Genomic DNA, 25,266 nt, shown 5'->3' with positions numbered 1-25,266 from the left:
TCTGAGTGAAGGACATCAAACTCCACCTTGTCACTCATAGTTGTTTGCTTATCAAGATCCTTGCATTTTGCCATCTGGCATTTACAGTATCATTTTTGCTATGCCATGAATAATGGAGAATATGCCCACCCAGACTTGCAACTTCAAGTTCAGTATTGCAGTAGTGAAATCACTCAGATCACAGTGGCATCTCCTTCTCCTCCTGCAGCTGCACAACAAGCCATCAAAACCTTGCCCCTGATGACGAAATCACCTGCTACACAACTATCCGGCTGGAAGGACAAAAGCAGTACTCCCGCAAATACTTTCTACAGCTAAAAACGTAGTCTTCATCTGCCAACTAGAAAGTTCTAAGAAATCAAACAAAAACGAACGGTTTTCTCCTTCCCTGACTTAGAGATCCCCTTCAGTGCTCTTGGCACACATACTCTCACCCAGCTGACCTCCATTTTGCTGGTGCCCACTGCCTACCGATTTTCTGCCATGGAATTCACAGGCTGACCCAAGGAGAATGGCAAAATGTTTGTAGATCTCATGAACAGGATTCTCCAGCCTCTGCCCCTGTAGCAGTGAATTTTTGAAGGCTGGTACTCAGCAACCGCAAGGTGTCTGTCATTTGTTCCCTCCTCCCCAATCCCCATTATGACTCTTCTCCAATGGAACATTTATGGTACTAGACCCAACAAGGAGGAATTACAGCTGCTCTTGGAATTGCAGTGTTCGCTTGTTTTCTGCTTCCAAGAAAAAAATTGTCCTCACAACCCCTTTGACCTCTCATATTTCTTTCTGGGACTCTGTGACCTTTCCCCCAAGGACTGCATTCCACCTCATGGAGCCATGCTGGTCATCCATCTCACTGAGCACCTGTTGGGTAGCTGTTGCAGTCTGCTTTTTCCTCCTTCATTTCACCTTTTCTCTTTGTAACATCTACACCCCTCTGTTATTTGCTGTTACCAAGTCAGACTTACTCCAGCTCATTGGTGAACTCCTTCACTCATTTTTGCTACTTGGTGACTTCAGTTCCCACCATCTGCTTTGAGGCTCCCGGAGAACCGGTCCAAGAGGTTACCTCTTAGCTGACCTTCTCAATCATCCCTCTTAGCACTGGAGCACCCATGTTTCTTTCAGATTCCATTAACATTTATTACCGTTTGGTCCTCTCGTTCTGCACTGTCCAGCTCACCCGTCATCTTGAATGGCCCACTCCCTCTGACACATACTTAAGTGATCACTTTCTGTGTGCTATCCATTTTCCGACTTCTACCCCACCTGAGTGCAAACCCAGTTGGCAGGTTTCTAAGGCTTCTAAGGTTTCTTTACTCCTCCCTCACGACCTTCACATAGCTGTGATGACCAAGTAAAGCATCTTCCGAACGTTATCCTTCCGTTGCAGACTGTTCAATTCCATGCACTTCAAGTTTACTGTAGCATGTCCTGGTCCCTGGTGGACTGAGGTGTGCAGGAATGTGATTCGCTTGTGGAGATGTGCTCTCCACATTTTGAACCATCATCCTTATACATCTGTTTATATGGTTTGGCTTTGTCGGACACATTTATCTGAGTATCATTGTCTTTGCTATCCCCATTAACCATATTATGGATTCTCCCACCAGCCATCTCACCTCCCTTTTTGTCAAGGATTTTACGATCTGTTGCAGTTCTACATCAACTTGTCTCCTTGAGCAGCGTCTTCAGCGTCGTTCCTATCGTCTTTTCTCATGAAGCTTGTGCAGTGGCTATCACTTTCCAATGCCAAAACCTTTTGTATGAATATTTGTCGGTGAAATGAGTTTCTTACACCATCCTACATCTTGCGCCTTTTGTTCTTCCATTTGCCGAAACTAGAAAATTCCTAGGGCTCATGTCTGATACGAAACTTCCTTGGTCCTCCCATGTATTCTTAGTAGGCTCTACATAGTACCTAGTTCCTCAGTGTCTTACATCTCCTAAGTGGTACTTCCAGGTGAGTTGATGAGACCACCCTGCTCCGTTTTCTTTATCCCATGTCCACTCATGTGGGTGTTTAGTTTATCCCTCTGCACATCTGTCCATCATATGGTGTCTTAACACACTCCCACCACCACGGAATACGTTTCGCCACTGGTGGCTTTTTCACTAGCCCAGTAGAGTGTCTGTGCAAAAGATGCTGAACTACTAGATATACTGGCAAGATGTCCTCCTCAGTGGATAGGCATGTTGTATCTCTCTCATGTGTGGCCACTCATCCTATTCCCTCATATTTGAAGACTCCCTTGCCTGCCAGTATGGGACATGCCATTCTTCTGTTACCTCCCGGAGTTCACTTTTGGCTTTTGCTTCGGCAGCCTAACTTCACGGTACCTGCCACATTAATGATGGTTGGCTTCATGTAGCAGCCCATGTTTATTGTGGACTTCATTTTCTTCACTTTTATAAGCAGGACCCATTGTAGGAAAAAATGGATAAATAGTATGGACTAACCTGTCATCAAGGTACAAAATTCGTTGAAATATTATGCTCTACGCGAATTGTACTTACTGACAGTATGGCCACCAGTTGATAACTCAAATTTTATCAGTATTATACACCATCACTTGACCCTTTGAGAAATGTAGTAGCCATCCTATTGAATATTTGTGACTGAAGTCCGCAATGAGTTTCATTTTTATCTCTGATTTAAACATATTAACGTTTACATGTACCTCAAATCCTTCAACTAAACGTTTCAAGTGTACATATGAATTGACAATGTCGCAAGAGCCAGGAGGTATTGCCACAACTTCCCCATTCTCTAGACGCTATTTATTATTAATTCAGTGACGTTAGCTATGCTTTTGTGTGTTTCCAGACCAGTTGATTCTGTACATCACTACTGCCTGCTCATCTATTGGAGGAAAGTAGTTTGCTTTCAATTTAGACCAATTAGCATTAGAGTGTACGTAATTACATTGCAGCCTCAAATGATGTGGAGACTTGCATACTACTTGTTTTTATGCAATTTTCTGGAAAAATACCATGCAGAAATATCCTCAGAGGTATGAACTGAAGTTATGGTAGTGTCGAACATTGTACAACAGCTGGTTCCTATTGGTAAAATGACAACACAATCTTTCATGTGACCTTAAATCACACAGCGCTACATACCCTGAACAACATCTAAATTGACAGTTCCACGTTTCTTGGGTTTCCACACTGTCTCAGGCCATGTATCCTACATAAACACGCTGTAAAATATCGCGATTTTAAATTTTCTGATGAGTTTAAGCGGATCTATGTTTTTAATCGTTCTTTCCAGTACCACTGCTGTGGGCTTTTTCTTAAATGTACAACCCAAGTTATTTCCTGTATTGTAAATATAAGCCTTTACCCATAGCGATGGCCTCCATGGTCATATTATGCCTTTTAGCTGCTTGTAATTACTTTTCGCATTTTTGGATGTTCTGTACTGCTTGAAATATATCAGGTCTCCTAGTTAATGAAACCAGTTGCTGACAGCCCAGCAAATGGAGGTATCATAAACAGAATTGGTCCACCAGATCTCTTTGGTATTGGTAGCAACCTATGCCTTTTAACACATCCTTTCCTTCCTTCTTTCTGCCTCTAGGCTCGTTTTGCCGCTGTCACGAATTTTTTAAACATCACATAGGTTTTTCTTCTTGTTTAGTATGCAGTGAGCTGCATTCAGTATTTGCTTGAAGGTTAGTCCAGTACCCAATTTAAGTTCGAGCAAACATTGCCTTATCAACCACATATGCAGACATAGGTTGTCCTACATGAATATCCGTCCCATGACATACCTGCGCAGCCTTATCAATGAGTATTTGGTGTGCAATATGGTGATCTTTGTTTGTAGTGTAGGCGATCGTGTGCTCTTTGCGTACATTGTCCAAAGCATCAAAGCCCTTATCACCATAAGCTAGGTGCTATTTCAATTTTGTTCCAACTCCGCAGAAATTGTATCCAGAGATACAAAATTCCGATCGCAGCTTCTCGAGAATACCACCTCCAACTTTGTTGATACGTTTCCTAGCACTCATATCACACTACTGCATGGTTTGAGCTTTGCTTTTCGTATTACATAGCAAAATGCGAGTGTTCACCCAGCTGTAGTGCTTTGATGAGAAACTAAGCCATTTCATCAATGCTCTGTTCCCTCAACATCTTATGACCTGCTGTATGAAGAACATATTGGGTTCGAAGCGTTCCCATAATTCGTTTGTAACATAAATAGGTTTGTTCTTAATTCTGTGGTGAATAATGCGATTATACTTGCAATGATTTGTGGCTGTATGTTCAGACATTTGCACGTACGTTGAAGATTAAATTGCTTCCACATTCGGTTTCTAATTATCCAGTTCAACCATTTGGCACTATTAGTTTCCAAATGAGAGAATGTTGAATAGTGATTTATCCCACATCATTCCAGCTCTGCTTTGAAATGCCTTTCGTAAAATTCACTTCCATCATATGCCTCAAGTCTGTTGGGCAGTCGATTTAGTCCTGTGTGCAACAGTTATTCAGAAACCTGTGTGCCTGTGACCGTGTGTGCCTGTGACTGTGAGAATGTAGTTGAAACCATTATTTGATTGTAAGTAGTCCTGTGTATCTAAGAGATGAGCCTGCCATGCATAATCCATTCCTCGTATTATCAGATATATTCTGCATGCAGGTCTGTAAAGCTCGTGAACAACTCTCTCCACAATTACACGACGATGCATATTTTTCTAAGCTCAGGTAAGATCGATAACATTTTGTTCATGTAATCTGCATTCTCTTGCCTAACTGAAGCTGTAAACAGTCGTAATCGAGCTATGATTTCATTTAGTTACCATAATTTATATACTTCAGAGGCAAATTGTTTAGTCTTTCTTGCTGAACTTCGACTTTTACCTACACTATGTGGAGCTGCTACTGCTGCTGTAGTTATAGTCCTGTATTTGTCGCTCTATGAGACATCCATTCATCCTTTCGGGGTTTTACATGCGTTGGTCATGCTTAATATTGCACCACATGTTTTTATAGTTTCAGGGTATATTTTTAACATTTGCCATTTTCAAAATTATTAACTGTAACAGCCAAGGCAATCTTCCAAATTCCTTGTTAACAATTCTTACTGCCTTCGTGGTTAAACATATTGTGTGCTTTCCTAAGAAATATGGTTTCGCCCTGATGACCCCATATGTTCTGTCTTAACTCAGCATGCCTCCTCCTCCTCCTCCTCCTCCTCCTCCTCCTGTTTCTGCGTCTATCCATAGTACATGACAGCTCTTTCAGCCTGTCAGTTACTGGCTTGAATATAAATGAGAGAAATGGTCTTGTTGCAGTTGACCTTACTTTCACCGAAGTAACTTCGGTCAAATTTCCAGTTTTTAACATTACACTTTCTCGTCAACATGTTGGTGTAAACTAAGCCATTGCTGGCCGTTGTGGCCGAGAGGTTCTAGGTGCTTCAGTCTGGAACCGTGCGACCGGTACAGTCGCAGGTTCGAATCCTGCCTCGGGCATGAATGTTTCTGATGTCCTTAGGTAGGTTGGGTTTAAGTAGTTCTATGTTTTAGGGGACTGATGACCTCAGATGTTGAGTCCCATACGGCTCAGAACCATTTGAACCATTTTTGAACTACGCCATTTTTGAGACAGTTTACAACTTAGGTTTACTTTGAGACAATTGGTGGTGACGAGCATGAAGTCCCTTAGCTATCACATCGATATTTCACACATACATTAGTTTTATACTGACTCCTTTAATTTTCTCGTTGACACACAGTTCATATTTCTGTATATGAACATTCAACACCTCAAATTCATAGCACCTCTCTTAACAAGACCTTCAGTTCCATTAATTTAGTGTTGATTGCCTCCATTTTTTGGTCAAACGCACGTGCTTTGCGTCCTCTTAATGAATGTGCAACACACCTGCAAATTTGTACATAGTGTAAAATATACTGACACATGCGCGTTTTGGTGCATTGCCTTTTTGAAGAATCTAGTTAAAGTTCTGTTTCTATTGACTCTCATTCAGTTTACTAGTTTTATCTGTAACCAGCAAGCTATGCTGAGAGTTATTACAGCAATCCTTACATATAACGAATTCAATGAGTAACATCTCTGTTCCTACATGTGCTTAGAAGATATGCTTTAATTCAGATTGCCTGTTCGAAAGTTACAAGGTTGGTGCATTCCAGACAAACAGCTTTTGGATGCTTAAGTATGTCTCACTGAAATAAAATATATTGACTTGCATGCGGCGAGCAAAGCAGAAATATCTGCACATATCCTGACTTCCCACAGAGATGTTGCCAAATAAGAATGTGCTGTTTTGTTTTACTTTTTCAGGTGGTGGAATATCACTGCCTGTTAGTCCCTCAATTCCGTGCAAAATCTCCTGCAGTAGCTGATATTTTAACTGAAACAGTATTTTTGATAAATATATACATGCTCTCAGTGGACTCCCGCAGGATACGTCAACAGTGTAAAAATTTGATTATTTTCCGCAGCATGAAGCCCCAATAACCAAAGCACTTCTAATATCAGGAAGTAATGATCCATTCGTCTCATTCTTCTGGTTTCTTCATCATTGCAGGACCAGTCATTTAAAGACCCTTGGGGTGAGACTGTTTTGTCCACTTGGTCATGGTTGTAACTGTTTATTTACATTGAAATGGAGGGGTTTTATAAAGTATTAGTTACAGCTGGGCATATAAACAAACTTAAAATCGATCGTAATTCAGTGCCCACATCTGGTAATGTTGAATCATACATTGACACTTACCTCAATGCACAGAAAGCATCATGGTGTCGAGATATGGTAGTTTCTAATGAGTGGAGAGTTTGGCAAGCTATCGACAGTAGATTACTGCACAGTGTGTCGTACAATTGGAGAATATGTGACTGCCATCTTTGCCAACACTCTACCTCATCCTGTAGTGCATTTAATTAAATGTTAAAAATCAGCTCTTGTAGAACTGTGCTCCCTCTGTTGTTAAATAACTTAACTGTACCGACTGAATCCCCTACAGATATTTTACGATCACTTTGTAACATCAGGGGAGAGCAAACTTGTCTGTGGAACAAGGCTGAAATCTGCGTTGACACACTGCATGCTCAATGTCATTAATCCAAGGAGAATATCTTTGTTGTTGTTGTTGTTGTTGTTGTTGTCTTCAGCCCAGAGAGTGGTTTGATGCTGCTCTCCATGCTACTCTATCCTGTGCAAGCTTCATCATTTCCAAGTAACTACTGCAACCTACATCCTTCTGAATCTGCTTAGTGTACTCATCTCTTGGTCCCCCTCTACGATTTTTACCCTCCATGCTGCCCTCCAGTACTAAATTGGTGATCCCTTGATGCTTCAGAATATGTCCTACCAACCGATCCTTCTCTTAGTCAAGTTGTGCCACAAATTCCTCTTCTCCCCAATTCTATTCAGTACCTCCTCATTAGTTATATGATCTACCCATTTAATATTCAACCTTCTCCTGTAGCACCACATTTCGAAAGCTTCTATTCTTTTCTTGTGCTAACTATTTATCGTCCACATTTCACAACCATACATAGCTACACTCCATACAAATACCCCAATAAAAAAATATTCTAACAAGATTGCGATCAAGACTGTTTTAAATTTTAATTTCAACCCTCAGAATCACCTGATTTAATTAGACTACATTCCATTATCCTCGTTTTGCTTTTGTTGTTCATCTTATAGCCTCCTTTCAAGACACTGTGTGTTCTGTTCAACTGCTCTTCCAGGTTCTTTGCTGTCTCTGACAAAATTACAGTCTTGTCGCGTCGGCAAACCTCAAAGTTTTTATTTCTTCACCATAGATTTTAATTCCTATTCCAAGTTTTTCTTTAGTTTCCTTTACTGCTTGCTGTCTCACTCCCTTCCCAACCACTGCTTCCCTTTCACGCCCCTCGACTCTTAAAACTGCAATCTGGTTTCTGTACAAATTGTAAATGGCCCTTTGCTCCCTGTATTTGACCCCTGCCATCTTCAGAATTTGAAAGAAAGTATTCCAGTCAACATTGTCAAAAGCTTTCTCTAAGTCTACAAATGCCTTTCCTTAATCTGTCTTCGAAGATAAGTCGTAAGGTCAGTATTGCGTCACGTGTTCCAACATATTAACGGAATCCAAATTCATTTTCCCCGAGGTCGGCATCCACCAGTTTTCCGTTGGTCTGTAAGGAATTCGTGTTCGTATTTTGCAGCTGACTTATTAAACTGACGGTTTGGTAATTTTCACACACGTCATCAACACTTGCTTTCTTTGAGATTGGAATTATTATATTCTTCATGAAGTCTGAGGGTATTTCGCCTGTCTCATACATTTTGCTCACCAGATGGTAGAGTTTTGTCAGTAGTTCTAATGGAATGTTGTCTACTCCCGGGGCATTGTTTCGACTTAAGTCTTTCAGTGCTCTATCAAATTCTTCACATAGTATCATATGTCCCATTTCATCTTCATCTACATCCTCTTCCATTTCCATAATATCATCCTCAAGAACATCGCCCTTGTATAGACCCTCTATATACTCCTTCCACCTTTCTGCTTTCCCTTCTTTGCTTAGAACTCGGTTTCCATCTGAGCTCTTGATACTTATACAAGTGGTTCTCTTTTCTCCAAAGGTCTCTTTAATTTTCCTGTAGGCAGTATGCACCTTACCCCTAGTGATATATGCATCTACATTGTTATATTTGTCTTTTAGCCATCCCTGCTTAGCCATTTTGCACTTTCTGTCGATCTCATTTTTGAGACATTTGTATTCCTTCTTGCTTGCATCATTTACATTTTTATACTTTCTCCTTTCATCAGTTAAATTCAATATCTCTTCTGTTACCCAAAGATTTCTACCAGCCCTCGCCTCTTTACCTACTTGATCCTCTGCTGCCTTCACTATTCCATCTCTCAAATCTACCCATTCTTCTTCTACTGTATTTCTTTCCCCCATTCCTGTCAATTGTTCCCTTATGCTCTCCCTGAAACTCTATACAACCTCCGGTTCTTCAAGTTTATCCAGGTCCCATCTCCTTAAATTCCCACCTTTCTGCAGTTTCTTCAGTTTTAGTCTACAGTTCATAACCAATAGATTGTGGTCAGAGTCCCCATCTGACCCTGGAAATGTCTTACAATTTAAAATCTAGTTCCAAAATCTCTGTCTTACCATTACATGATCAATCGGAAAGCTTCCAGAGTCTCCAGGCCTCTTCCAAGTATACAACCTTCTTTCATGACTCTTAAACCAAGTGTTAGCTATGATTAAGTTATGCTCTGTGCAAAATTCTACCAGGCAGCTTCCTCTTTCATTCCTTTTCCCCATTCCATATTCACCTACTACATTTCCTTCTCTTCGTTTTCCTACTATCGAGTTCCAGTCCTCCACGCCTATTTAATTTTCGTCTCCCTTCACTATCTGAATATTTTTTTTTTTTATCTCATCATACATTCCTTCAATCTCTTCATCTGCGGAGCTAGTTAGCATATAAACTTGTACTACTGTGGAAGGTGTGGGCTTCGTGTCTATCTTGGCTACAACAACGTGTTCACTATGCTGTTTGTAGTAACTTATCCATGATGCTATTTTTATTCGTTATTAAACCTACTCCTGCATTACCCCTATTTGATTTTGTATTTATAACCCTGTATTCACCTGAGCCAAAGCCTTGTTCCTCATGCCACGGAACTTCACTAGTTCCCACTATATCTAGCTTTAACCTATCCATTTCCCTTTTTAAATTACCTAACGTACCTGCACAACATTGCACACTCCTATATGTGGAACGCCAGTCTTGTTTCTCCTGATAACAATGTCCTCCTGAATAGTCCCCTCCCAGAGATCCGAATGGGCACTATTTTACCTCCGAAATATTTTACTCAAGTGGACGCCATCATCATTTAACCATACAGTAAAGCTGGTTGCCCTCAGGAAAAATTACAACTGTAGTTTCCCCTTGCTTTCAGCCGTTCACAGTACCAGCATAGCAATGCCATTCTGGTTAATGTTACAAGGCCTGATCAATCATTCAGACTGCAATTACTGAAAAGGCTGCTGCCCCTCTTCAGGTGCCACACGTTTGTCTGACCTCTCAACAGATAACCCTCTGTTGTGGTTGCACCTATTGTATGGCTGTCTGTACCGCTGAGGCACACAAGCCTCCCCACCAGCGGCAAGGTCCATGGTTCATTGGGGGGGGGGGGGGCGAATATTACTTTGTCATCACTAAATCTATGGTTTTCAAGTAAAACCACTTATTAGAACTCCCTTTTCGATATTACACTGACACTAACATCCGTACACCCACTGGTATTCAAACAGTAGGTTTGATTGAACAGCATTATGTTGATACCAGATGCCTGCTGATACAACGACTTCACCTTTCCTGCAAGGAAAGCACATAGTGTTAGTTAGAAGCTTATTTGCTCATTTTCTCTGTTCATCAGCGTCAGCATTAATACTTAAACTGGCTCACAACAGGGACTTCTGATGCATGACTTGACATCCTTATCATTTGTTGTTTGTGACAAGTGAGCAAATTATTTATCAATTGATGTAAGTATATTTTCGTGACATCTACTATCATTATAGTTATAATTGTAATATTGTTGTTGTTATTTAGCTTCAAACCCTGTATTTTGTGCACATTTGTGTATTTATCAGGCACATTTATACGCTTTAGTAACTGTGTAGTGCACAGAACCACTGTCTGCATTGAATCATTCGTTTTGTGTTACTTGCAGCACTTAGATCGCCCAATCCAGTGGTAGCTCTCATAGTAGCAGCAGTAGCACATCAGAGTACAGTGGGCTGACACATGTTTTCATAAGAAGCGACTTATTTTAAATTTTGTCAATGTTCCTTACCTTCAACTCCTATATTTCGCATATGTCTGTGTATCTACCATGCCAACTATGGTATGGACAGATATAGTAATTGCTGTGTTCAGATGTGAATCAAGTTTGTGATTCTTCGCTCACAGCTCCAGGAAGTGTTGTACACCAATTGGTCCACTGATGCAGTCATATTGGGTACTGCCCACACTGAGATTGACCTCTCACTTGTGGTTGAGTGGGAAGTCATTCAAGCGTGTGGGAGGCAGTGGAAGGATTTCCATGTTGCTGATCGAAGAGCCTGCTCTGTTCGTCTGATGAACAGATTTGGGAGCTGTCTATGGCTGATGGAATCCATGAGCCAGATGAAGTAGTGTGCCATGTTCCAGAGGAAGCCTCTCAGTGCAAGACTGAACCTTCACAGAGGGTAGTATTACTGGTACTTGGAATCTCCGATGTTAGGTGTGTAATGGCGCCATTTAGAGATAAGATTGCATGGGAGGGGAAGGAATCCAATGTGCATTCTGTGTGCATACTGGGTGAAGTCTTTATAGGTTAGAAATGGGTACTTCCGAATGCCATGAAAACCATGGCATAGCCAGCTGTAAGTGGTGACTCACATTGGTGGTAACAATACAGATTGCGATCCATGAGTAATGCGACCAATGTCTTTCTAACGCAACGGTACACCACAGCGTGTTGTAACCTGCTGGGCTAAGTGGATGGGGGTGTTAGTTTCAAAATGCTCTTTGTCTCATTCGGTTGCAAGTGCCGGAGAGTCAGGACGTGTATTTCTGTCAACCCCGTTTTGAGTTTATGTAACTAGGCACAATGGGTCATTCTGTAGAGGAATGGTACGCTATCAAATTTTACCTTAAACTTAGGAAGTCCGCCACCAAAATGTTCCATTAGTTCAGCATGCCTTTGGGAATGATTGCTTGTCCAAATCGCAACTTTTCCAATGGCACAAGTCGTTTATGGAGGGCCGAGAGGAGATTACCGACGAACCTCGCAGTGAATGGCTATCAACCGCGTGAGTCGACGAAAATGTGAGGCTTGTGCGCGATTGTTTGAACTCTGACAGACAGCTGAGCCTTCAATTGATAGCACAAACTTTAAACATGTCAGAAACAACCTCTTTCCGCATTGTGACCGAAGATATGAACATGAGAAAGATGTGTGCCAAACTTGTCCCAAAAGTGTTGACCGAAGAATACAAGCACGCTGCCAAGAAATGTGGGAAATATGTGAAAACGATCCTCAATTTTTAAAATCAGTTATCACTGCTAAAGAGTCGTGGATTTTTGAGTACAACCCTGAGACAAAAAGGCAGAGTTCAGAGTGGCGCACCCCATCGTCGCCCCATCCCAAGAAGGCATGCATGAGCAAGTCCAGGATCAAAACCATGCTCATTGCCTTCTTGGACGTCAGGGGCATTGTCCACCACGAATTCCTACCTACCGGGACTACAGTGAACTCAGCTTTCTACTTGGAAGTGCTCAAAAGGCTGAAAAGGAGGGTCTCGCACTGCCGAAGCGACAGCAAGGATAAGTGGAAAGTTCACCACGACAACGCACAGTCACAGTGCCTTCATTGTAAAAGATTTCCTTGCCAGGACCAGGACCCCATTGGTTCCTCAGCCTCCCTACAGTCCTGACCTGGCTCCTGCTGACTTTTTTTGTTTCCTTAGTTAAAAGGAGTCATGAAAGGAAAACATTGGGACACGATTGAAAGCATCCAGGCCCATGTTACATCAGTTCTAAAGAAATTCCAAGATGCCTTCCAGGCATGGAAACACCGCCTCCAGAAGTGTATTGACGCAAGAGGGTGCTATTTTGAAAATTTTTTATTTGTACGAATATATTAAATAAACGATTTGTTATGAATTTGGTCGCATTTCTTATGAAACGCAACTTACATGTGTGACATTGGATTGGAATAGCTTCTGTCTGGTTTCAGCGCCTAGCTAATAAATACTGCCATTCTTGCCTGAGAGATGAAGGTGGAGCTCACCATCATGGGCTAAACTGAAAATGGTTATTTCGTACAGAGTGGAGTGAAGGTCTGAATCAGAGTTCCAGACAGTTCTGCAACTGTGTAGGTTGCAGATTCCTCGACCTGCGCCAAAAGGTGGTGGATTTACAGGTTCTGCTAAATAGGGCAGGAGTAAACTACACAAAGGAAGCAGTTCCATGAGTATAGGGGATGTGTAGAGGAGACTGGGCTTTTCTAGGTGAGAGGGTCTCAGGTAAGTGCAGAAAGGGCTTCAGTTTCAAAGGCTGAAAGTAGAACACCCAAGGAGGGTAGATACAACCACAATAAGTATTGTAGTTGTAAATTGTGGTAACTGCATTATAAAAGGAACAGAGCTCAAAGCGGTAACAAAAAGCACTGAATCTCAAATCCTTGTAGGTATTGAAATACGTTCAGCTGAAATTTTTCAAGAGACCTAACCATGTTCACAAAGAATGGATGAAATACAGTTGGTGTAATGTTCGTTGCTGTTCGAAGTAGTTTACCTTGTAATGAAACTTAAGTAGATATTCCTGTGAGGTAGTACAGATAGCAATCAATTAAAAGTTCCAGGCTGAGAGGCTATAGTCTATCTGTAATTCGTTGCTAACTGCGGGCAACATCTTCGGAGGTGAGTCAACGATGGCTGCCAGGCCATGGATTTCCCGTTTATATAGAGGGCACCAACGTAAGTCACGTGGGGCCGACTGTAAGTCTGTCTCTGACTAACGTCATTATTCTCGATTTAATGTAATAGATCGTCACATCGTTGGTGCAAAGTTGACTGCCATATCCTGCCCAACTTTAAACCGTCCCCTTTTGTGCTGAAATCATTGTGGTGTTCCTGAATCTCTATAGCTTCCCTATACATATGTGCATAATAATCGATGTCCTGGCTAGCACGTTTTTCTCATTAAATTTTATTTCATGGTCGACATCTTTAAAAACATGTTCTGCTACAACTGATCTGTCGGTATATTCCAGTCGACACTGCCTTTTGTGTTCGGTTTAGCGGGTATTGACACTTCTTATCGTTGTTCCAATATAAACCTTCACACAGCCACACGGAATTTTATACACCCCAGGAGTTGCTAAGAAGTGTAGTGCATCTTTCGCCGATCTTAAACACTAAAACTTGGTCACTAAAATTCTTCCGGATTTGAGGCCGCATTGTCAACTATAAAATTCCGACGTTTCGGCGACTGTTGCAAGACTCCTTCCTCAGACACACTGAGGAAGGCGTCTTGCAACAGTCGCTGAAACGTCATAATTTTATATTTGACAATGCGGCCTTAACCCCAGAAGAATTTATTGACTGTGACAAGGGCTGTGAAAGCCTACGTTTACACTCACTAATCTTGTTTGTGGGTCTAAAGATTGTTATAACTTGAAACATTGCCAGAACTTTCCCAATACTGTCCGTAATATTGCAAATAAATGGAAGAAAAACTCTTCCAGCTGACAGTTGTTCTTGCTGAATGTAGTCAGACGCTTTTCTTCTGGGATGAAGTGCTCGATCTATCTCGTTGTCAGCGTATCCATTTTTCTTAACAACCGTTCGCAAATGAATTCGGTCATCTTGCAAGTAAACTGGCTGACAGATATTATTAGCTGTGTCCACCAGTGTTTTAATGATGCCTCTCTTCTGCCTGGGATGATGGTTCGAATCTTTATGGAGGTAATGGTCGAGGTGTGTGTGTGTGTGTGTGTGTGTGTGTGTGTGTGTGTGTGTGTGTGTGTGTGTGTCTGTGTTTTTCTCTTTTATGCTCTTTATGCCCTAGACTCCAATCTGCCCATTTAATTACTGATACATCAAAAAAATTTAGTTGTCCATTTCTCTCTTTCTCCGTAGTAAATTGTATATTTGGATTAATACTATCCAGATACACCGTGAAACCATACAATTCCTTTTTACTGTGATTCCATACCACAAAATTCTCATCCACATACCAATACCACTTTAAAGGTCTTCTACTGCCAGACTGCAGCACCTGCTGTTAAAAAAAATCCATGAAAAGATTAGCAACAGCTGGACTCAGAGGCTGCCTGTGGCCACACACTCTGTTCGTTCGTGAAACTTACTTCCACTCTGAAAATAGGTCATGGACTGACAATGTTGGGAACTCCACTGCCTGGCAGCGTGCTGTTGACTCACCTCGGAAGTTGTTGCCTGCAGTTGGCAACGAAATGTCAGGAAGTAGTAGTTTTACAGATCGACCTCGGCCTCTCAGCCCAGAATTTTTAACTAAAGAAGACACTGACTGTGAAAGCCTACACGTTATGATGAATACGGGTGGAGCTTATACCTACCAACTGGAATAAAGTAAGAAGTTTCCTTTACCGACGCCAGTGGTAGGCATAAAACGTCGTCCGAAACTGTATTGAATGGCGTCTCTGAAAATGATTTTGAACAATGGGTTCAGAAGCGCACTCACTCTGTAAATGATTGCGAAAACATACTTGACACCTTAATAACACTGGCCAAACAGGGAGCATAACAGGTACAGGGATTAGTGACCGTAATGTTGTTGAGCCATGAAGTGTTCACAAGAGTGAATACTGTAACATCGAAACTCACCAAAATAAACGCAAAATTCATGCCCTTGAAAAAGCAGATAAAAATTCGCTTTACACATTCTGAAGAGACAGTATCCACTCCTTCAGGTAAGTCTTTCCAAACATGGACCAGATGCGGTTTAAAGTCAAATAAGTAATAACTGAGAGATATGTGTCAAATTAATAAGAGGTGGTACTGACACAAAACACGTCAGACCACTGGTGCAGAAGCAATGAAATACACAGGCCAAATTTAAAAGAACGCAAAATCCACAAGATTGACGAAGTTTCACAGAAGGTCGAAATTTAGCGCAAACTTCAATGAGAGAGGCTTTTAATAGTTTCCAGAACGACACTGTCTCGAAATCTAGTAGAAAACGCAAAGAAATTCTATTTATATGTAAAGTATACAATTGACAAGGTACATTAATACCCTCAGGGCGCGATATCAATGTTAAAGGTATTGACGACAATGCTACTTAAGCGAGTTACTGAAGACGGTTTTCCTAAATCCCTTCACAAGAAAAACAAAGTAAGTATTCCAGAATTCTAATCAAGAATAACTGCCTGTAACTTCTTCAGGCGTTGGTATCCTAAATGCAGTGGAGCAGCTTAAGAAAGGCAATGCGTCTGGTCCAAATTGTACACAATTCAGGTTCCTTTTAGAATATGCTGATGCAATAGCTCCATACTTAAGTCATATACAACTCTTCATCTGCAGAAAGATCGGTACGCGAAGACAGGAAAGTTGCGCAAATTACTCCAGAACCCAAGAAAGGAAATGGGAGTAATCCGATGAAATGCAGACCCATTCCAGTAACATCGCTTTGCAGTAGGATACTGGAAAACATAATCTGTTTGAACATTATGAATTACCTGGAAGACGTCATTTGTTGACAAGTAGCCAACACATATTCGGAAAACATAATTCTTGTGAAACACAACAAGCTCTTTATTCTCGCAAAGTAATAACTCATATGGACAGATGGCATTAGATTGATTCCATATTTTTTATTTTCAGAAGGCTTTTGACTCAATTCCTCATAAGTGACTTCCAATTACATTGTGTGCCCCTGGACTATCATCCTAGTTGTGTGCACAGATCCGTGATTTTGTGCCAGAAAGGTCACAGTTCGTAATAACTGATAGAAAGCCATTGAAGTAATATCTGACGTTTTCCAAGTGAGTGTTATAGGCCCTCTCTCGTCCCTTATGTACATACACGATGTAGGAGACAATCTGAGCAGCCCTCTTAGATTAGGCGGTCATTTACGTTATTGTAAAGTCATCAGATGATCAAAACGAATTGTGAAGTGATGAAGATATCTATATGATGTGAAAAATAGCAATTGACATTAAATAATGAAAAGTATGAGGTCAACCACATGAGTACTGAAAGGAATGTGCTAAATTTCGTTCACACGATAAATAATACAAACATAAAAGCTGTGAGCTCAACTAAATACATAGGAATTACATTACGAATAAATGAAATCGTAACATTCATATTCATAATGCTCTGGAGAAAGCAAACCAAAGACTTATTTCTTGGCAGACCACTTAGAAAACGTAACAGGTCTACTAAAGAAACGGCTAACTCTATGCTTGTCTGTGCTCTTGTGGAGTACTGCAGTCTTTTATGGGACTTCAAAGAAGGGCAACTAGTTTTGTACTATCGCGAAATAAGGGAGTGTGTGCTACGATTATGATAAATGACCTGGTGTGGTAGTAATTAAATAAACGGCGTTTTTCGCTATGGAAACAATTTTTCGTGAAATTTCAAACACTGATTTTGTTGTCAGTATGATAAAATTTTATTGGTGCCAATCTACTTAGGAAGAAATTATCATCATAGTAAAGTACGAGAAATCAGAGCTCCCATGGAAACATGTAAGTGTTCGTATTCCCTGCATGAAACGCGAGTGGAATATTAGAGAAGTAGATTATAAATGATGGTTCGATTAACCTCTGCTAGGCCCTTAATCGTGAATTGCAGACTTACGTAATATAGATCGTTGTCATCTTTCCTCAAAGCCAGTTGCTCTTCAAATATTTGCTAATCGTATTCCCACTACATTTTCTGGAATACCATGGCGACAACAGCAAATTGCTTCAATATCTTAATCATCAGCACTCCCATTACATCGTACCATGGACAAAAAGTAAATTAAGGAAATGCAGAAAATCGAATGCTTAGCAGTGCAATTTTTTTTTGGTTCTAATACTTAGTCTCCCCCTCCCAACCCGCTCGCCCGTCTCCCCCTCAGCCCCCCCCCACGTGCGCCCGTCTCCCCCTTAGCCCCCCCTCACGTGCGCCCGGCTCCCCCTCAGCCTCCCCCACGTGCGCCCGTCTCCACCACGTGCGCCCATCTCCCACTCGGCCCCCCCCACGTGCACCCGTATCCCCCTCGGCCCCCCCACGTGCGCCCGTCTCCCCCTCGGCCCCCCCACGTGCGCCCGTCTCCCCCTCGGCCCCCCCCACGTGCGCCCGTCTCCCCCTCGGGCCCCCCCACGTGCGCCCGTCTCCCCCTCGGGCCCCCCCACGTGCACCCGTCTCCCCCTCGGCCCCCCCACATGCGCCCGTCTCCCCCTCGGCCCCCCCACGTGCGCCCGTCTCCCCCTCGGCCCCCCCACGTGCGCCCGTCTCCCCCTCGGCCCCCCCACGTGCGCCCATCTCCCCCTCGGCCCCCCGACTCGCGCCCGTCTCCCCCTCGGCCCCCCGACTCGCGCCCGTCTCCCCCCCGGCCCCCCGACTCGCGTCCGTCTCCCCCCCAGCCCCCCCGCGAGCGTGCGGTCGCCCGTCTCCCCCGCAGCCCCAACGCGCGCGCGCGCGCCCTCGCCCTCGCCCGCGCCCGTCTCCCCCGCAGCCCCCCTCCCCCCCCACACGTGGCCGTCTCCTTCCTGATAATGCTGTTCAATTGGGGCAAATGTAACCCCATGAAAGCAGGCACCAAGCCTGCATTTGTAAGATTTGTTGTAGTTCCTATTTGTAGCAGGCCATACTCAATACTTTAGACCTGATTCATGTCAACACTGGTTCCTGTTCCACCCATTGTCACATCTGGATCCTGCCTTGTTAAATCCTTGCAGAATGATCCTACATCATCTCTCACTTCACTAAGATGTGCACTGGGCTTGGAAATAACTTGTCACATGTCAGTTGTGAAAGGAAACAAGATTGCTTCCTTGCATAAAGTTTCTGCTTTTCTACATCAAGGAGCAACAAATGGTGGTTGAGAGGGTTATGCCAGTTTTCACAGCTTTCATCTTCCCTCCATATTTTGAACGCCAACAAGCAATCTTGCGGGCCTGTTTTGCTTGGTCCATGTCTCTAAGCTCATACTTCTGCCACAGTGTCATTTCCACCACAGGTGCATTCGAAATAGCATAATGAGCTATGGGTAACAGACAGACCAGGTCATACGGTAATGCTGTGCTTAATTCATGCTGCTGTTGCCATGGCTTTGCAGACTTTTTGACACTCACTGTCCATCATTTACTTGTGTTCACTGGACAGTAGCATATGTTTGCTAAGAGAGCAGTGATTTCCATTTATTAATATTGCCGTTTTTATTTCTGAGTTAAGATGACTTGATTCCAAAACACACAGAGCCAGCAAAGAGTTTTTTTACATAAGGTAAACGAATTTCATCATGACCTTAAGGACAAAGCAAAAAGAGACTGAATCTTATCAGCTCTGCAGACTTCAACTACATAAGTATCTGGTGTTTGACCATGAACTTTACTGAGAATATTTACATAAGTGCAGTGTATGGAAACCTGTGTCCGGAAACGGATTTGGAAGATCTCTAGAAAGATGTTCTTCATTGTATTATATTGAAATTTCATGACCATGGCGATGAACCTAAAGACAAAATGAAGGTGATGTTTTAAATTGTAAGATAACTTTCACAGGGGCTAATTATTGAGAGGAAGAGTGCTGAAACATTTAGCATACACATTCAGCAAATGCAAAGATGAAAGATGGTTTCTGATGGAGGATCCGATACTGTATTAAATGTTGCTGCTTCTGAGATAAATTCACAGCATCAGGAAAAGAAATAATCGTTCCATATTATTTATTTTGATCAGATGTGGCTCAAACAAAATAGTGCAATAAACAAAATGTGACAAGCTTCAAAAAGCAATGGTGGTTTGAAAGTACTGTATGGCAGAGAAAACACACTTACCGTCTGTCATGCAGAATGATCTGAACATGCCCAAAAATCGATGATTATCACGAAGAACTCAACAGTGATGTATTTCAATCCTTGTGTTTACCTTTATTGAGACTATTCAATGAGGGCGCTCTGATGGTCGACAATGCCAGTTAAATTACAGAATCAAAGGGGAAATTTTCTATTTCAAGAACAAAGGACGAGGAAATTCCACATTAGCTGGAAGGGAAGAGTAACTCTATTTAATGCTGATATACCAAGGTGGCGATATTGGAGGTGATTAGGTGTCATTGCCATATTTATAATCGATATGAACTTCACAACTTAGCACCAGAATTGAAGCACAAGATTGTGAGATTGCCTCTTAGTGCAGAGAAGTTGGATGAGGTACCATTGAGGGGAAGGGGAGGGGAAAGAAAAGCAGAAGAGAAAGGGAGTTGAGTAGAGGGGCAAGAGGGATGGGAGTGGGCAAGTAGAGGGGACTTCGTACGTTAAAATTAAAGACAGTATGAAAAATTCAGAAACTAAAAAACATATTGCTTAGAGCAACATGCAGATGCATGTGCCTGTGAGCTTAAACTAAAAGGAACCTTTATAGTTCTAGCTGTGTATAGGTCCCAAGCCAAATATTTCCAACGATTTCTGAAATACTTTGAATCTTTATTGTGCCATCTGCCAGTCAGACAAGCAAATTATGGTTTCCGGGGTTTCCAATGTAGATATTCTGAAGAAATCCGATAGAACTACCTTGGAGTATTTCTTGGTTCTTTCAATTTGACATCAGTTTTAGATTTTGCTGCATAGGTAGTACAGGAAAGCAGCACTAAGAAAGATACTTTATAGACTGAATGTAAATTTAATCAAATAAATACTTACCCCTTTTGAGAATGATCCTTATGATCATGATGCACATCTAAGTATACTATATAACATAGTTCCATACAGGTAATGCAAAATAGTCCTCCAAAATAGTGCATTCAATTTAACAATTGTAAAGCTAAAAACAGAATGGGACGAGATCTACAGGGAAGCTGATGCTAATTTCAAATTTAATGTGAAAATAATTTCCCAAAGGAAACAACAAATCGTAATTGTAAGAAACAATCTAAAAAGCTGTGACTTATTAAAGAGATAATAATATGTTGTATACAGAAAATCGAAATTTATTTTACAGCCAGGAGTAATTATCGAGTAAGAGCCAAATATTACAAAAAAACTGTTGCACTGTATTAGGAAAAGTTATTGAAAAGCCAAGAAGTGTGTGCACCATGTCTCGGATGAGCACCTCTGATGATAAAATTAAAACAATTTGGGATATTGCTAGAAAGGAAACACGACAGTGGAAATCACAGAAAGGATTTATTCCTATCAAACTCAATGAAAAGTTTATCAAAAATCAGAAGTAATTTTAATAATCATTTTATAAAATCTTGTAGAGAAATTAGGATACAACTGTTCATTAGGAAATTCAAGGTTGTACGTGGAAGAAGGAATACCTATGCAAATTGATAAAATTGAAATTCAAACCACCTCTCGACCTGAAATTAGGAAAATAATAAATTCACTCAATGTAAAAGCATGCATGTAACTGATGGCACTTCCAACGGAGTACTAAAAGCCTGTTGTGAGCAGGACATGCACAAACGGTTTAAATCATATTTACGTGGAAGAATGCAGAAGGTTGAAGTTAACAGTAGAGATAGTGAGCTAAAGTTAGCAGTCCTTGTAATATTAGTAATTTTCGGCCTACAAACATTAGTATACGCTCAATGGTAAATGCCTGATGGCCTGAAGTTATCAAAAAATTGTAATGTAGAAGAAATCAACTGTCACATAGCAGTGGCAGAGTCTATTGTTCTTTATCTTTGCCGCTCTCACCTGGCGGTCGTAAATCTCTAAGTACACTTATCGATTAATGATATAAAAAAAGAATTCTGTTATTTCAAGACAAATGAAGCCTTGAGCGATTCACCTTTTACTGTTTCTATTCCATGAAAGGCAGACTTCCTGTGTTCTGCAAAAATTTTAAAATTTGTGTAAAATACTCTTTAAATGTCCTAATTGTCTTTTCAATCAGACAACATGTAGTTTTATGTAATTAACACGTTCGCTGCGGCTGACGCTTATAAGCGTTTCCGCGATCAACACGCCAGAGCGGCTGACGCTCATAAGCGTTTCCGCGATCAACACGCCAGAGCGGCTGACGCTCATAAGCGTTGCCGCGATCAGCAAGCCAGTGCGGGTAACACTTATAAGCGGTGCGCTCGCTAGCTGAGTTCTCACTAGGGGAGGTCGCCAACTGGGACACGCCGATTTCGTCCGAATTGTTTCTAGAAAGAGGTGGGACTCCACATAACGTGCCCGAAATATTTCGCCTGAGTTGGCCATAGGAAAGGAGAACATGCTCTCGAAAGTTGTTCCGATAGCACTATAGGAGGCTATACCCTATTTAGCGCTCTGTTCGTCGTTATTGGCGTAGAGTAATGGTCAAGCGCATTGCTCACGAAACAGGCGACTTGGGATCAATCCCAGGTCCGTCCTGATTTTTTTTTCTCATTTTTATTTTACTTCGTATCTTCAGAGTGTTCGGTTATTTACGGTAGATGTATATTTCTATCGTCAAGTCAAAAATCTAATTAAAAGATTACAAAGTGCCCCTGAATAACTCCAACAACAGCGAGAGGTATCATCAAGAGAAGATGCAATTAAAATACATTCGACCGTGCTGCATCAATTCAGTGCTCTTGTGGACACCCCTATGATCTAGTACGCTTGGTTTGCATCCAAACTATTAGAGGAAACACCTTAGTTTTAAAACTTGAATTAAGTGTGCTTTCCAATGAAGCATGTTGCAGAGAAATGTAACTGCTCAAACAATGCCTTCATAAAATGTGCCTAGAGTGAAACATATATGTTTCACATGTTTCTATGATATGTCACCATAAAAATGGCAAAACTTCTACTGTCGTAATGAATAAAAAGTAGCGCACGTAATCACAAGAATCTTTAAAATCTTTATTTTCATTAAAACTTTCGCCTAGTTATATAAATATACTACTTGAATGTATTTAAATTCTACGGTAAATAGTTGCAAAATCTGACGAAACCAAGGAAAATAAGAATGAAAACAATTGAAAAAAATTAGGAAGCACCTGGGATTGATTCCAGGTCGACTGTTTCGTGAGCAATGCGCTTGACCATTACGCTACGCCGTCAACATGTTCGCTGCGGCTGACGCATATAAGCGGCGCGTTCACTAGCAGAGTTCTCAGTTTAGTTTGTTCGGCTGTGCACTCGTGTTAGTTCAAGTAACCAACGACATATCACGTAACGTGTTCCTGTCTGCAGTTGTGTGTTTTCGTTTTTTGTCGTCTGTGTTGTGCATTGTTTGCAATGGCGGCGAATGAACCGACACCGGGGCCTTCGAACGCGAAAAAGTGTAGGAAGAGTGACCAATATACTGACCATGAGTTACTACGTGTGTTAGAAGATAGTGATGTAGAGTTCAGAGAGGACGAACCAGATGAGGGTGACTGGCATTTGGAGACTGCAGAAACAGACCACAGTGATGACAGTGTGGAAGCAGAACTGTCCAGTATGTTTCGTGACAGTTCGGAATCGGACGATACGGGCGACGATGATGAGGAAATCGCCGACGATAAAGAACCAGCACTCGCAGAGGTAAGCAAACCAGGTGTTACGTGGCATGAAGAACCACATGGGATGCAGTATCACCCGTTTACGAAAGCAGAATGTTTGCTGATGAAGCCTGCTGGCAATACGCCAATGGATTTCTTTAGGCTACTGGTTACAGATGACATACTGCAGCTCATAGTTGACGAAACAAATGATAACGCACGGAATATATTTGCGAGCGCAAATACACAAGAGGGCTCTAGAATTAGTAATTGGAAACCCGTAAGTATAGAAGAAATACTTGTCTTCCTGGGGATTTCATTACATATGGGTAATGTCAAATGTGCCCGACTACAAGACTACTGGAAGAGGGATCCGCTGTTCGAAAATAAAGGAATAACGATGAGTATGAGCAGAGACAGATATTTGCTTATCTTACGCGCATTGCATTTTGCAAAAAATCCAGAGTCAGGCGAACCGAAACCAAATGATCGACTGTATAAGATACGCCCTATATTGAATTATTTCAACAACAAAATGTGTAATGTGTATTATCCAGGTAGGGATCTCTCTTTAGATGAATCAATGATTCTTTGGAGGGGACGATTGTCATTTAGACAATACATAAAAAACAAAAGAAATAAGTATGGCATCAAATTGTACATGCTAAATAACCCAGACGGCTTCATCAATAAATGCGCTGTGTACACGGGGATGCGTGGTGATATGGGGGGAAAAGGGCATGCTGAAAAGATAGTATTGCATTTGTTAGAAGAGAAGGTGAATGTTGGCCATCACATTTACATGGACAATTTTTACAACAGCTTTGCCTTAGCTAAAACCCTGTTGAATGCAAAAACACATTGCACCGGGACACTAAGGGTAAATAGGAAAAATACCCCTAAAGACGTGGTATGCGCCAAGCTGGGGAAAGGGGACACCATAGCACGATATTCGGACGGGGTAATGATCGGCAAATGGAAGGATAGACGAGAGGTCTCCTATATTTCCACAGAATACCCCAATACAATGGAACATGTGCAGAATGCACGCCAGCAAATAGTCGCGAAACCACTGCCAATTATCAGATATAATAGTTGTATGTCTGGGACCGATAGGCAGGACCAGATGTTGTCTTATTATTTATGTGAACGAAAGACAATCCGCTGGCCAAAGAAACTATTCTTCCATGTAGTTGACATGCTAATGTTCAATGCACATTACCTATATAATAAATACTCAGGGCATAATATGACTTTGTATGATTATAGAATACAAATAATAAAGGGACTACTTCCACCAATGGACGTTACAAAAGGTGTGCGTAACAAATGTAAAGACACACATGTTGTGCAAAAGCGGGACGCAACGGAAGGGACGAAGCAAGTTATGCGGAAGCGATGTAAAACGTGCGCGGCACGGGGCAAGCGTACGGATACACCATACGTGTGTATAACGTGTCCAAACCAACCTGGATTCTGTTTGAACTGCTGCACAATTACACATCCATAATGTAATGGGACGTCGTATCTACAGAGGAAGATCTGTTTGTGTTTGATTTGTAAAGTGTTTGTTTTATTTGATAGCCATGTAAATATAGTTACATTGGTTGCTCAGAATATGATGTTTCTGTACAGTACCGTATGTGGACTTATTTGTGGTTTGCTATAAAAACATCACCTCTACACCTTGAAAACTTATTTGTTACTAGCTGCAGTGCCCGGCGTTGCCCGGGTGTGTATTCATTCCTGTCTTATTTTAGTCCATCTGCTTCTTCTCTCTCTGTCCATCGCCTCCTGTTCTATCGCTATCTATTTTCCATTCATCTCAGTTCCGTTTTCACACAGGTCAATCTTCATGACATAATATTTCCTGTACTATGTGTCCCACAAGAATATAATTTTCCATGTTCCCCGGGAAGAATATTAGGAAACTGCAAAATGAGGTGCGAATGGAGTTGGTATTACAGACGTAATACATTACAACCACATGCATAGTGGGACGGATTTTCGTGCGTTTCATAGTTTTGACGTCATATCTCCTGTACTACGTGTCATACTATGATATAATTTCAA

The sequence above is a fragment of the Schistocerca piceifrons genome, chromosome 11 (assembly GCF_021461385.2).
Source record: "Schistocerca piceifrons isolate TAMUIC-IGC-003096 chromosome 11, iqSchPice1.1, whole genome shotgun sequence".
In the NCBI taxonomy this organism is placed as follows: domain Eukaryota; kingdom Metazoa; phylum Arthropoda; class Insecta; order Orthoptera; family Acrididae; genus Schistocerca; species Schistocerca piceifrons.
The sequence above is the reverse complement of the archived record's forward strand: the minus strand, read 5'-3'. Positions refer to the sequence as shown.